The sequence below is a fragment of the Globicephala melas genome, chromosome 6, assembly GCF_963455315.2.
Source record: "Globicephala melas chromosome 6, mGloMel1.2, whole genome shotgun sequence".
Lineage (NCBI taxonomy): Eukaryota > Metazoa > Chordata > Mammalia > Artiodactyla > Delphinidae > Globicephala > Globicephala melas.
This window is the reverse complement of record NC_083319.1, coordinates 65,065,741-65,079,674: the sequence shown is the minus strand read 5'-3', so window position 1 is coordinate 65,079,674 and position 13,934 is coordinate 65,065,741. Positions and strand designations below refer to the sequence as shown.

General features: G+C 39.8%; 1 protein-coding gene across 9 annotated transcripts in view; it reads right to left on the bottom strand.

The window, feature by feature from the left end:
- Positions 1 to 13,934, bottom strand: part of CCDC171 (coiled-coil domain containing 171) — a 362,751-nt gene that overhangs the window by 295,792 nt on the left and 53,025 nt on the right. The window lies entirely within an intron of this gene.

Sequence of the window (13,934 nt, the reverse complement as noted above, 5' to 3'; positions counted from 1 at the left end):
ACTATGCCCGTGAGCCACAACTACTGAGCCTGTGCTCTAGAGCTCACGTGCCACTACTAGTTAGGCTGCATGCCACAACTACTGAAACCCGTGCACCTAGAGACCGTGCTCTGCAACAAGAGAAGCCACCACAATAAGAAGCCCGCACAAAGCAACGAGGAGTGGCCCCCGCTCACCGCAACTAGAGAAAGCCCATGCGTACGATGAAGACCCAGTGCAGCCAAAAATAAATAAATAAAATAAATTAATAAAAAGGAAAAAAAACCATCTACATATGGAACAGCTCCTACAGAACACCTACTAAATGCTGGCAGAAGACCTCAGACCTCCCAAAAGGCAAGAAACTCCCCATGTACCTGGGTAGGGCAAAAGAAAAAAAGAAAAAGCAGAGACAAAAGAATAGGGACAGGACCTGCACCTCTGGGAGGGAGCTGAGAAGGAGGAAAAGTTACCACACACCAGGAAGCCCCTTCACTGGCGAAGACGGTGGGGTGTGGGGGGAACTTCAGAGCCACGGAGGAAAGCACAGCAACAGGGGTGCAGAGGGCAAAGCAGAGAGATTCCCTGACAGAGGATCAGGGTCGACCAGCACTCTCACCAGCCTGAGAGGCTTATTGGCTCACCCGTCAGGCGGGTGGGGGCTGGGAGCTGAGGCTTGGGCTTCGGAGGTCAGATCCCAGGGAGAGGACTGGGGTTGGCTGCATGAAGACAGCCTGAGGGTGCTAGTGCACCACAGCTAGCCAGGAGGGAATCTGGGAAGAAGTCTGGACCTGCCGAAGAGGCAAGAGACCCTTGTTTCGGGGTGCACAAGGAGAGGGGATTCATCCCCATTTGCCCACAGGAGGCAGAGCACCGCCTAAACAAGCTCCAGAGACAGGCGTGAGCCATGGCTATCAGCTCGGACCCCAGAGACGGGCATGAAACGCTAACGCAGCCATGAAGAATGCTGTATGCAAGCACAGGTCACTATCCACACACACACAACCCACCCATGGAGGCTATGCAGACTGCCACTGCCAGGGTCCCGTGATCCAGAGACAACTTCCCCGGGAGAACACACATCACACCTCAGGCTGTTGCAATGTCACGCTGGCATCTGCCACCACAGGCTCACCCCACATTCCAATTCTGACTACTGTCCCCTCCCTCCCCATGGTTTGAGTGAGCCAGAGCCCCCTAATCAGCTGCTGCTTAAACCCCCTCCTGTCTGGGTGGGGAAAAGATGACTGACAGAGACCTACACGCAGAGGTGGGGCCAAAGCAGAATCCCAGGAGCTATGCGGACAAAGAAGAGAAAGGGAAGTTTCTCCATGCAGCCTCAGGAGCAGCGGATTAAGTCTCCACAATCAACGTGATGTACCCTGAATCTGTGGAACACCTAAATAGACGAATCGTCCCAAAATTGAGGCAGCAGATTTTGAGAGCAACTGTAGACTTGGTGTTTGCTGTCTGCGACTGATTTGTTACTGATTTTCATGTTTACCTTAGTTTAGTTTTTAGCACTTGTTATCGTTGGTGGATTTGTTTATTGGTTTGGTTGCTACCTTCTTTTTTTTACTATTTTTCTTTTTATGTTAATATTTTTTTTACTTTCTTTTTTTCTCCCTTTTCTTCTGAGCCGTGTGGCTGACAGAGTCATGGTGCTCCAGCCCGGTGTCAGGCCTGAGCCTCCAAGGTGGGAGAGCTGAGTTCAGGACACTGGACCACCACAGACCTCCCAGCCCCACGTAATATAAATTGATTACAGCTCTCCCAGTGATCTCAGTCTCAACACTAAGTCACAGCTCCACCGAACAGCAAGCAAGCTCCAGTGCTGGACACCCCATGCCAAACAACTAGCAAGACAGGAACACAACTGCACCCATTAGCAGAGAGGCTGCCTAAAATCATAATAAGGTCACAGACACCCCAAAACACACCACCAGATGCGGTCCTGCCCACCAGAAAGACAACATCCAGCCCCAACCACCAGAACACAGGCACCAGTCCCCTCCACCAGGAAGCCTACACAAGCAACTCAACTAACCTCATCCACTAGGGACAGACACCAAAAACAAGGGAACTACGAGCCAGCAGCCTGTGAAAAGGAGACCCCAAACACAGCAAGTAAACAAAATGAGAAAACAGAGAAATATGCAGCAGATGAAGGAGCAAGGTAAAAACCCACCAGACCAAACAAATGAAGAGGAAATAGGCAGTCTACCTGAAATAGAATTCAGAGTAATGATAGTAAAGATGATACAAAATCATGGAAATAGATGGGAGAAAACAGAAGAAACATTTAACAAGGACCTAGAAGAACTAAAGAGCAAACAAACAAAGATAAATAACACAATAAATTAAAAATTCTCTAGAAGGAAGCAGTAGCAGAATAACTGAGGCAGAAGAACGGATAAGTGACCTGGAAGATAAAATGATGGAAATAACTACCACAGAGCAGAATAAAGGAAAAAAATGAAAAGAATTGAGGACAGTCTCAGAGAGCTCTGAGACAACATTAAACTTACCAACATTCGAATTATAGGGATCCCAGAGGAAGAAGAGAAAAAGAAAGGGACTGAGAAAATATTTGAAGAGATTATACTTGAAAACTTCCCTTACATGGGAAAGGAAACAGTCAATCAGGTCCAGGAAGCGCAGAGACTCCCATACAACATAAATCCAAGGAGAAACACGCCAAGACACATATTAATCAAACTATCAAAAATTAAATACATAGACAAAATATTAAAAGCAGCAAAGGAAAAGTAACATACAACGGTATCCCCAAAAGGTTAACAGCTGATCTTTCAGCAGAAACTCTGCAAGTCAGAAGGGAGTGGCAGGACATATTTAAAGTGATGAAAGGGAAAAACCTACAACCAAGATTACTCTACCCAGCAAGGATCTCATTCAGATTTGATGGAGAAATTAAAACCTTTACTGACAGGTAAAAGTTAAGAGAATTCAGCACCACCAAACCAGCTTCAAAACAAATGCAAAAGGAACTTCTCTAGGCAGGAAACACAAGAGAAGGAAAAGACCTACAAAAAGAAACCCAAAACAATTAAGAAAATGGTAATAGGAACATATATATCAATAATTACCTTAAATGTAAATGGATTAACTGCTCCAACCAAAAGACACAGACTGGCTGAATGGATACAAAAACAAGACCTGTATATATGCTGTCTACCAGAGACCCACTTCAGACCTAGGGACACATACAGACTGAAAGTGAGGGGATGGAAAAAGATATTCCACGAAAATGGAAATCAAAAGAAAGCTGGAGGGGCTTCCCTGGTGGCTCAGTGGTTGGGAATCTGCCTGCCAATGCAGGGGACTTGGGTTCGAGCCCCGGTGTGGGAAGATCCCACATGCCGCAGAGCAACTAGGCCTGTGAGCCACAACTACTGAGCCTGCGCGTCTGGAGCCTGTGCTCCGCAACGTGAGAGGCTGCGACAGTGAGAGGCCCGCGCACTGCGATGAAGAGTGGCCCCCACTCGCCTCAACTGGAGAAAGCCCTCGCACAGAAACAAAGACCCAACACAGCCAAAAATAAATAAATAAATACATACATTTAAAAAAAAAAAAGTTGGAGTAGCAGTTCTCTTATCAGACAAAACAGATTTTAAAATAAAGACTATTACAAGAGACAAAGAAGGACACTACATAATGATCAAGGAATCAATCCGAGAAAAAGATATAACAATTGTAAACATTTATGCCCCCAACATAGGAGCACCTCAATACATAAGGCAAATGCTAACAGCCATAAAAGGGGAAATAGACAGTAACACAAGAATAGTAGGGGACTTTAACACCCCACTTTCACCAATGGACAGATCAGCCGAAATGAAAATAAATAAGGAAACACAAGCTTTAAATGACACATTACACAAGATGGACTTAACTGATATTTATAGAACATTCCATCCAAAACAACAGAATACACTTTCTTCTCAAGTGCTCATGGAACATTCTCCAGGATAGACCATAACCTGGGTGACAGATCAAGCCTTGGTAAATTTGAGAAAACTGAAATCATATCAAGTATCTTTTCTGACCACAAAGCTATGAGACTAAATATCAATTACGGGGAAAAACCCTAAAAAATACGAACACATGGAGGATTAAAAACTATGCTCCTAAGAAACCAAGAGACTACTGAAGAAATCAAAGAGGAAATCAAAAAATACCTAGACACAAATGAAATGAAAACATGACGACCAAAAGCCTATGGGATGCAGCAAAAGCAGTTTTAAGAGGGAAGTGTATAGCAATACAATCCTACCTCAAGCAACAAGAAAAACCTCAAATAAACAACCTAACCTTACACCTAAAGATATTAGAGAAAGAAGAACAAAAAACCCCAAAGTTAGCAGAAGGAAAGAAATCATAAAGATCAGAAATAAATGAAAAAGAAATGAAGAAAATAATAGCAAAGATCAATAAAACTAAAAGCTGGTTCGTTGAGAAGATAAACAAAACTGATAAACCATTAGCCAGGCTCATCAAGAAAAAAAGGGAGAACACTCAAATGAACAGGATTAGAAATGAAGAAGGAGAAGTAACAACTGACACTGCAGAAATACAGAGGATCAGGAGAGATTACTACAAGTAACTCTATGCCAATAAAATGGACAACCTGGAAGAAGTGGACAAATTCTTAGAAAGGCACAACCTTCCGAGATTGAACCAGGAAGAAATAGAAAATATAAACAGACCAATCACAAGTACTGAAATTGAAACAGTGATTAAAAATCTTCCAACAAACAAAAGTCCAGGACCAGATGGCTTCACAGGCGAATTCTATGAAACATTTAGAGAAGAGCTAACACCCATCCTTCTCAAACTCTTCCAAAATATAGCAGATGGAGGAGCACTCCCAAACTCATCTACGAAGCCACCAGCACCCTGATACCAAAACCAGACAAAGATGTCACGAAAAGAGAAAACTACAGGCCAGTAACACTGATGAACATAGATGCAAAAATCCTGAGCAAAATACCGGGAAACAGAATCCAACAGCACATTAAAAGGATCATACACCATGATCAAGTGGGGTTTATCCCAGGAATGCAAGGATTCTTCAATATATGCAAATCATTCAATGTGATATACCATATTAACAAACTGAAGGAGAAAAACCATATGATACTCTCAATAGATGCAGAAAAAGCTTTTGACAAAATTCAACACCTATTTATGATAAAAACTCTCCAGAAAGTAGGCATAGAGGGAACCTACCTCAACATAATAAAGGCCATATATGACAAACCCACAGCCAACATCGTCCTCAATGGTGACAAACTGAAAGCATTTCCTCTAAGATCAGGAATAAGACAAGGTTGCCCACTCTCACCACTCTTATTCAACATAGTTTTGCAAGTTTAAGCCACAGCAATCAGAGAAGAAAAAGAAATAACAGGAAGCCAAATCGGAAAAGAAGAAGTAAAACTGTCACTGTTTGCAGATGGTATGATACTATACATACAGAATCCTAAAGATGGTATCAGAAAATTACTAGAGCTAACCAGCAAATTTGGTAGAGTAGCAGGATACAGAATTAATGCACACAAATCTCTTTCATTCCTATAAACTAATGATGAAAAATCTGAAAGAGAAATTAAGGAAACACTCCCATTTATCACTGCAACAAAAAGAATAAAATACCTAAGAATAAACCTACCTAAGGAGACAAAAGACCTATATGCAGAAAACTATAAGACACTGATGAAAGAAATTAAAGATGATACCAACAGATGGAGAGATATACCATGTTCCTGGATTGGAAGAATCCACATTGTGAAAATGACTATACTACCCAAAGCAATCTACAGATTCAGTGCAATCCGTACCAAACTACCAATGGCACTTTTCACAGAACTAGAACAAAAAATTTCACAATTTGTATGGAAACACAAAAGACCCCGAATAGCCAAAGAAATCCTGAGAAGGAAGAACGGAACTGGAGGAATCAGGCTCCCTGACTTCAGGCTATACTGCAAAGCTACAGTAATCAAGACAGTATGGTACTGGCACAAAAACAGAAAGATAGACCAATGGAACAGGATAGAATGCCCAGAGATAAACCCATGCACATATGGTCACCTTAATTTTGATAAAGGAGGCAAAAGTATATAATGGAGAAAAGACAGTCTCTTCAATAAGTGGTGCTGGGAAAACTGGACAGCTACATGTGAAAGAATGAAATTAGAACACTCCCTAACACCATACACAAAAATAAACTCAACATGGATTAAAGACCTAAATGTAAGGCCAGACACTATAAAACCCTTAGAGGAAAACATAGGCAGACCACTCTATGACATAAATCACAGCAAGATCCTTTTTGACCCACCTCCTAGAGAAATGGAAATAAATACAAAAAGAAACAAATGGGACTAAATGAAACTTAAAAGCTTTTGCACAGCAAAGGAAACCATAAACAAGACGAAAAGACAACCCTCAGAATGGGAGAAAATATTTGCAAATGAAGCAACTGACAAAGGATTAATCTCCAAAATTTACAAGCAGCTCATGCAGCTCAATAACAAAACAACAAACACCCCAATCCAAAAATAGGCAGAAGACCTAAACAGACATTTCTCCAACGAAGATATACAGATTGCCAACAAACACATGAAAGAATGCTCAACATCATTAATAATTAGAGAAATGCAAATCAAAACTACAAAGAGATATCACCTCACACCAGTCAGAATGGCCATCATCAAAAAATCTACAAACAATAAATGCTGGAGAGGGTGTGGAGAAAAGGGAACACTCTTGCACTGCTGGTGGGAATGTGAATTGGTACAGCCACTATGGAGAACAGTATGGAGCTTCCTTAAAAAACTACAAATAGAACTACCATATGACCCAGCAATCCCACTACTGGGCATATACCCTGAGAAAACCATAATTCAAAAAGAGTCATGCACCAAAATGTTCACTGCAGCTCTATTTACAATAGCCAGGAGATGGAATCAACCTAAGTGCCCATCATCGGATGAATGGATAAAGAAGATGTGGCACATATATACAATGGAATATTACTCAGTCATAAAAAGAAACGAAATTGAGCTATTTGTAATGAGGTGGATAGACTAGAGTCTGTCATACAGAGTGAAGTAAGTCAGAAAGAAAAAGACAAATACCATATGCTAACACATATATATGGAATTTAAGAAAAAAAATGTCATGAAGAACCTAGGGGTAAGACAGGAGTAAAGACACAGACCTACTGGAGAACAGACTTAAGGATATGGGGAGGGGGAAGGGTGAGCTGTGACAGGGCGAGAGAGAGGCATGGACATATATACACTACCAAACGTAAGGTAGATAGGTAGTGGGAAGCAGCCACATGGCACAGGGGTATCGGCTCGGTGCTTTGTGACCGCCTGGAGGGGTGGGATAGGGAGGGTGGGAGGGAGGGAGACACAAGAGGGAAGAGATATGGGAACATATGTGTATGTATAACTGATTCACTTTGCTATTAAGCAGAAACTAACACACCATTGTAAAGCAATTATACCCCAATAAAGATGTTAAAAAAAAAAAAAGACACAGACCTACTAGAAAATGGACTTGAGGACACGGGGAAGGGGAAGCTGAGACAAAGTGAGAGAGTGGCATGGACATATATACACCACCAAATGTAAAATAGATAGCTAGTGGGAAGCAGCCGCATAGCACAGGGAGATCAGCTCAGTGCTTTGTGACCACCTAGAGGGGTGGGATAGGGAGGGTGGGAGGCAGATACAACAGGGAGGAGATATGGGGATATATGTATATGTATAGCTGATTCACTTTGTTATACAGCAGAAAGTAACACAGCATTGTAAAGCAATTATACTCCAATAAAGATGTTAAAAAAAAAAAAAAACGAACAACCTAATCAAAAAATGGGCAGAAGACCTAAATAGACATTTCTCCAAACAAGATATACAGGTTGCCAACAAATACATGAAAGGATGCTCAACATCACTAATCATTAGATAAATGCAAATCAAAACAATGAAGTATCACCTCACACCGGTCAGAAGAGCCATCATCAGAAAATCTATGAACAATAAATGCTGGAGAGGGTGTGGAGAAAATAGAACCCTCTTGCACTGTTGGTGGGAATGTAAATTGATACAGCCACTAAGGAGAACAGTTTGGAGGTTTCTTAAAAAACTCAAAATAGAACTACCATAGGACCCTGCAATCCCACTATTGGGCATATACCCTGAGAAAGCCATAATTCAAAAAGAGTCATGCACCCCAGTGTTCATTGTAGCTCTATTTACAGTAGCCAGGACATGGAACTAACCTAAGTGCCCATCAACAGATGAATGGATAAAGAAGATGTGGGGCTTCCCTGGTGGCGCAGTGGTTGAGAGTCTGCCTGCTGATGCAGGGGACACGGTTTGTGCCCCGGTCCGGGAAAAGCCCACATGCCGCAGAGTGGCTGGGCCCGTGAGCCATGGCCTCTGGGCCTGCGCGTCCAGAGCCTGTGCTCCGCAATGGGAGAGGCTACAGCAGTGAGAGGCCCGCGTACCGCAAAAAAAAAAAAAGATGTGGCACATATATACAATGGAATATTACTCAGCCATAAAAAGAAATGAAATGGAGTTATTTGTAGTGAGTTGGATGGACCTAGAGTCTGTCAAACAGAGTAAAGTATGTCAGAAAGAGAAAAACAAATATTGTATGCTGACAGATATATATGGAATCTAAGAAAAAAAAATACGGTTCTGATAAACCTAGGGGCAGGTCAGAAATAAAGATGCAGACGTACAGAATGGACTTGAGGACATGGGGAGGGGCATGGGTAAGCTGGGACGAAGTGACAGAGTGGCATGGACATATATACACTACCAAATGTAAAATAGCTAGTGGGAAGCAGCTGCATAGCACAGAGATCACCTAGGTGCTTGGTGACCCCCTAGAAGGGTGGGATAGGGAGGGTGGGAGGGAGATGCTAGAGGGAGGGGATATGGGGATATATGTATACATATAGCTGATTCACTTTGTTATACAGCAGAAACTAACACAACATTGTAAAGCAATTATACTCCAATAAAGATGTTGAGAAAATCTGATTAATATATATTACAACTGAAAATGTAGATAGCTTACTATAATTTTACTCTAGTTCAAATGACCTCTGAGGGTATTTACATAATGTTATAGTTCAACTGACATATATTAGGTTTTCCCTTCTTATTAAAATTTGACTAAAATGTTTAGTAATACAAATGTGTATTGCTCCTTTGTGTGATAAGGAATGATTAGCTTGAATGCCTAATAATGGCCCTTGAGAGATTTTTATGTGAGCTCACGGTACTTTAACTATGCTTAGAGCTTTTTAAGTTGCAGCCACTAGATGGCTGTATTTCATTTTCTCTTCAGTGTTCAAGTTTTAAATCTTTGCTGTACTACTGAAACAAAAATAACATCAGGTAGTTCTACTTAAATCTCTCGATCTTCTTTTCCAACTAAACTCAGAAATCAGAGTTGAATTTTATGGAAGTTCAAATATAAAGTTAACACACATATCAAAGATATTTTCCACAGTAACTAATCTAGATTCATCTTTCCTACTTAAGGTCTTTGACAAAGCCCTTTTTCCCACCTTCCCCTCACCAGCATAATCTTACTCAGGAACATACAAACATATATTTATACATGCATCCAGGTATACCTAGCCACTCAAAAGGTGTCATCAGAATCTGAGTGAGAATGTTGCAAGCACCAAGTATAATTCTCTATAAAAGATTCTAGTCTGGAAAGTAACCAGCAGTATAGTCCACAGTCAAAGGATGAAGAACAAAATTTACTTTAATTCCTTCTCTCCACATCCCCTCATTTATAATTACTACTCTATAGCCAAGTACACATGAACTCTTAAGAATTATTTTCTGCAGGTAATGGAAACTCCTTAATAGAAGTTCATCAACTTACATGTTTTCAATCTTTAAACTATCATAGATAAGAACAAAAGCTATGTAGCATAGCACGAGTGTGCCAACATTGCCTACAACCAACAGACAGCACTCACCGTTTTTATCATAACACTCTGGATTCAGAAGCAAATGGTATGATGAACAGCCTTATGTAATCTGATTACATCATAAGAGTACCTTCATATATGAAAGCACGTTTAAGACCATTAAGCACTACACAAGTATAAGATACCACTATTATTCTATATGATAGGACCTCCTCCTTCAAGCAATCAATAGTATTAATTCAAATCCACTGTTAAAATACATGCCTTCTTGATTTACAAATACATAATCTCCAACTTTCAACCATTCACTTAGACTACTGTGTACACATTAAAATGAATAAGTAGCAATTTACAAGGCCAATCACAAAGTAACACAAATAATTTGAAATAAGAACAAAGTCTATAACCAAAAACACTTATCTCCTAGTTGATGGCAATTATTTCAAACAATATTTATTAAATCAGGTAAAAGAAATTAAAGGATTCAGGAAGTCTCACAAGATTTATTTATAAGAAAAGATGACTTGTGATTCCCATTCTATTGATAAATAGTATAGAAAGAAAACAATCATTCCAAATACTACACTAATGTATGCCCATTGTTTCATGTGAGTTTGAATTTAATCCTATAAAGAAGAACTGGAAAATGAATGGCCGATCAGTTAGGGCTTTTACTTTGTGATACTTGACTTATATTAAATATTACTTAACAAACAGCTTTCAAATAAGTCTTTCAAGATGTAGATGAAATTCTGACCTAAAAATCACAGTTTTAATGCAGAGGTCAAGTAGTCACTAATATTATGTGATAATTACTATACATTATTACATATGGATATAAACACACCTACATAGTTTTTACTAAAAAAACTGTTTTCCTCAGTGTAGTGTAGTTTTTAGGAATTCTATTCACATACCCAAGAAACTTATATTACATAATAAAGTTAACAGATTACATTAATTAAAATTACCTTGATTGGTTTTCTAACGTTAGACTTAGTTGGCATTTCTTGTATAAAGGCTTTTTAGATTATATCTTTTTTCCATTTTGCTACATTCAGTTGGCTAAAAATCTGTATAATATTTTTACACCTATATTCATGAGTGAGATTGGCTATAATTATCTTTCCTTGTATCCTTGTCAGTTTAGTATCAAGATTATTAGTTTGGTATGTTATCAAGTTTTCTTTTCATTCTCTGGCAGAGTTTATGTAAGACTGAAATTATTTGCTCCTTGAATGTTTCTTTCTGTTCATTGGTGAAGCAGTATGAGCCTGGAATTTTGACAATGACTCAATCAAGTTTTCTACTTCCTACATCTTCTTAAGTTATTTGGGGAGGGTAGGATTTTATCTATCTCTTTCAAATATCCACCAGATAACCAACCCTAGAGCGAAGATCATGGTTGAAAGAGCTAACCCAACACTCAAAAACTTCTAATAAGTTTTTCAGTCCCTCACTCTTAAACATAAGAAAACACGGTACTTGAAAAAATTCCCCAACATGAAAGATGGAATCTAAATCAAATGGGGAGGGCAAAATCATTCCCTGAGAGGAGTATATACAAAGAGAAGAAAACTTCAGAATATCTTCACAGAACATAAGTAAGTTCCAGAAAGGCAGAGTAAGGACCACCAATAATTCTTTCCTCCATTAAAGTAACAAGAACACTGGCAAAAAATGTCAAAATCAAATTTTTCATAACTGAAAATTAACCAAAAGCTTGCAATAATCTAAGAAGCATTTATTCAAGAAAATCAGCTGAATCTCAGTAAGAATAGCAAGCTTTGTAGCATTTAAACTCACCCTAATTCCACACTCCCTTCCCCCAACTCCTGGTGGCCTTGAAAATCAACAACCTCAATACAACAGCCAAGACATGGAAATAACCTTAATGTCCATCAATGGATAAAGAAATAAAATATAGTATAAAAGTATACAGATGCATACATATATATATATATATATATATATATATATATATTATATACACAGTTGACCCCTGAACAACATGGGTATGTGTTTGAACTGCATGGGTCCATTTATACGTAGATTTTTTTCAATAAACACATTCGATAATTTTTTGGAGATTTGTGACAAGTTGAAAAAACTCACAGACAAACTGCATAGCCTAGAAATATCAAAAAAATAAGAAAAATGTATGTCAAGAATGCATAAAATATGTAGATTCTAATCTATTTTATCATTTACTACCATAAAAAAAATATATAAATCTAGGGCTTCCCTGGTGGCGCAGTGGTTGAGAGTCTGCCTGCCTATGCAGGGGACACGGGTTCGTGCCCTGGTCCGGGAAGATCCCACATGCCGCGAAGCGGCTGGGCCCGTGAGCCATGGCCGCTGAGCCTGTGCGTCCAGAGCCTGTGCTCCACAACGGAAGAGGCCACAACAGTGAGAGGCCCGCGTACCACAATAAAAAAAAAAAAGAAAAGGCAGCTTTTATGTGGGTGCAGCATTGCTCTGAGAAAGGCGTACCTGGGTGCAGCATTGCTCTGAGAAAGGCGTAACTATAGACTCTAATATGGTTCGAGAAAAAGTGAAGTCACTATATGACAACTTAAAGCAAAAGGATGGTGAAGGATCTAAAGCTGGAGAATTTAATGCCAGCAAAGAATGGTTTGATAATTTTAAAAAGAGGTTTGGCTTTAAAAATGCCAAGATAACAGAAGAGGCAACTTCTGAAAACCAAGAGGCAGCAGACAAGTTCCCAGATGCCTTTAAGAAAATCACTGAGGGCTAAAATATGGCACAAATGAAGCTATCTACAAAACAGAAACAGACTCACCGACATAGAGAACAGACTTGTAGTTACCAAGGGGAAGTGGGGGAGGGAGAGGAATGGACTGGAGTTTGGGTTTAGTAGATGCATTTATCCATTTAGAATGGATAAACAAGAGGGTCCTACTGCAGAGCACAGGGAAGTATATCCAATCTCCTGGTATAAACCATAATGGAAAAGAATATTTTTTAAATGTATATTGTGTATAATTGAGTCACTGCTGTACAGCAGAAAATAGCGCGACATTGTAAATCAACTATAATTCAATTTAAAAAAAGGAAATCATTGAGGAGAAATGATATCTGCCTGAACAGGTTTTTAATGCAGACAAAAATGCCCTATTCTGGAAAAAAATGCCCAAGGACATTTACTCATAAGGAAGAGAAGCAAGCACCAGGGTTTAAGGTAGGAAGGGATAGGCTAACTCTATTGTTTTGTGCAAATGCAGTTGGATTTATGATCAGTACTGCCCTTATCTACAAAGCTGCTAACCCCTGAGCTGCCAGTCCTTTGGTTGTACAACAAGAAGGCCTAAACAACAAGAATATGTTTTCTGCATTGGTTCCATCAATGCTTTGTCCCTGAAGTCAGGAAATACCTTGCCAGTAAGGGACTGCCTTTTAAAGTTCTTTTGTTATTGGAAATGCCTCTGGCCACCCAGAACCCCATAAGTTTAACACCAAAGACACTAAAATGGTCCACTTTACCCAAATACAACATCTCTAATTCAGCCTCTCGATCAGGGGGTCATAAGAACCTTAAACACTCATTATACACGGTACTCTATAGAAAGGATGGTCAACGCTATGGAAGAGAACCCTGATTGAGAGAACATCATAAAAGTCTGGAAGGATTACAGCATTGAAAAAATCCCATTGTTGTTACAGAAAAAGCTGTGAAAGCCATCAATCCGGAAACAATAAAGAAAGAAAACTGTGAGAGAAAACTGTGGCCAGATGTTGTCCGTGACTTCACAGAGTTTACGACAGAGCCAGTCAAGGAAATCGTGAAAGAGGTCATAGATATAGCCAAAAAAAAAAGGGGGGGGTGAAGGGTTTCAAGATATGAATCTTGGAGAAGTTCAAGAGCTGAGACAGCACACCAGAGGAATTAACAGAAGATTTCCTGATGGAGATGAGTGTTTCTAAACCAGTG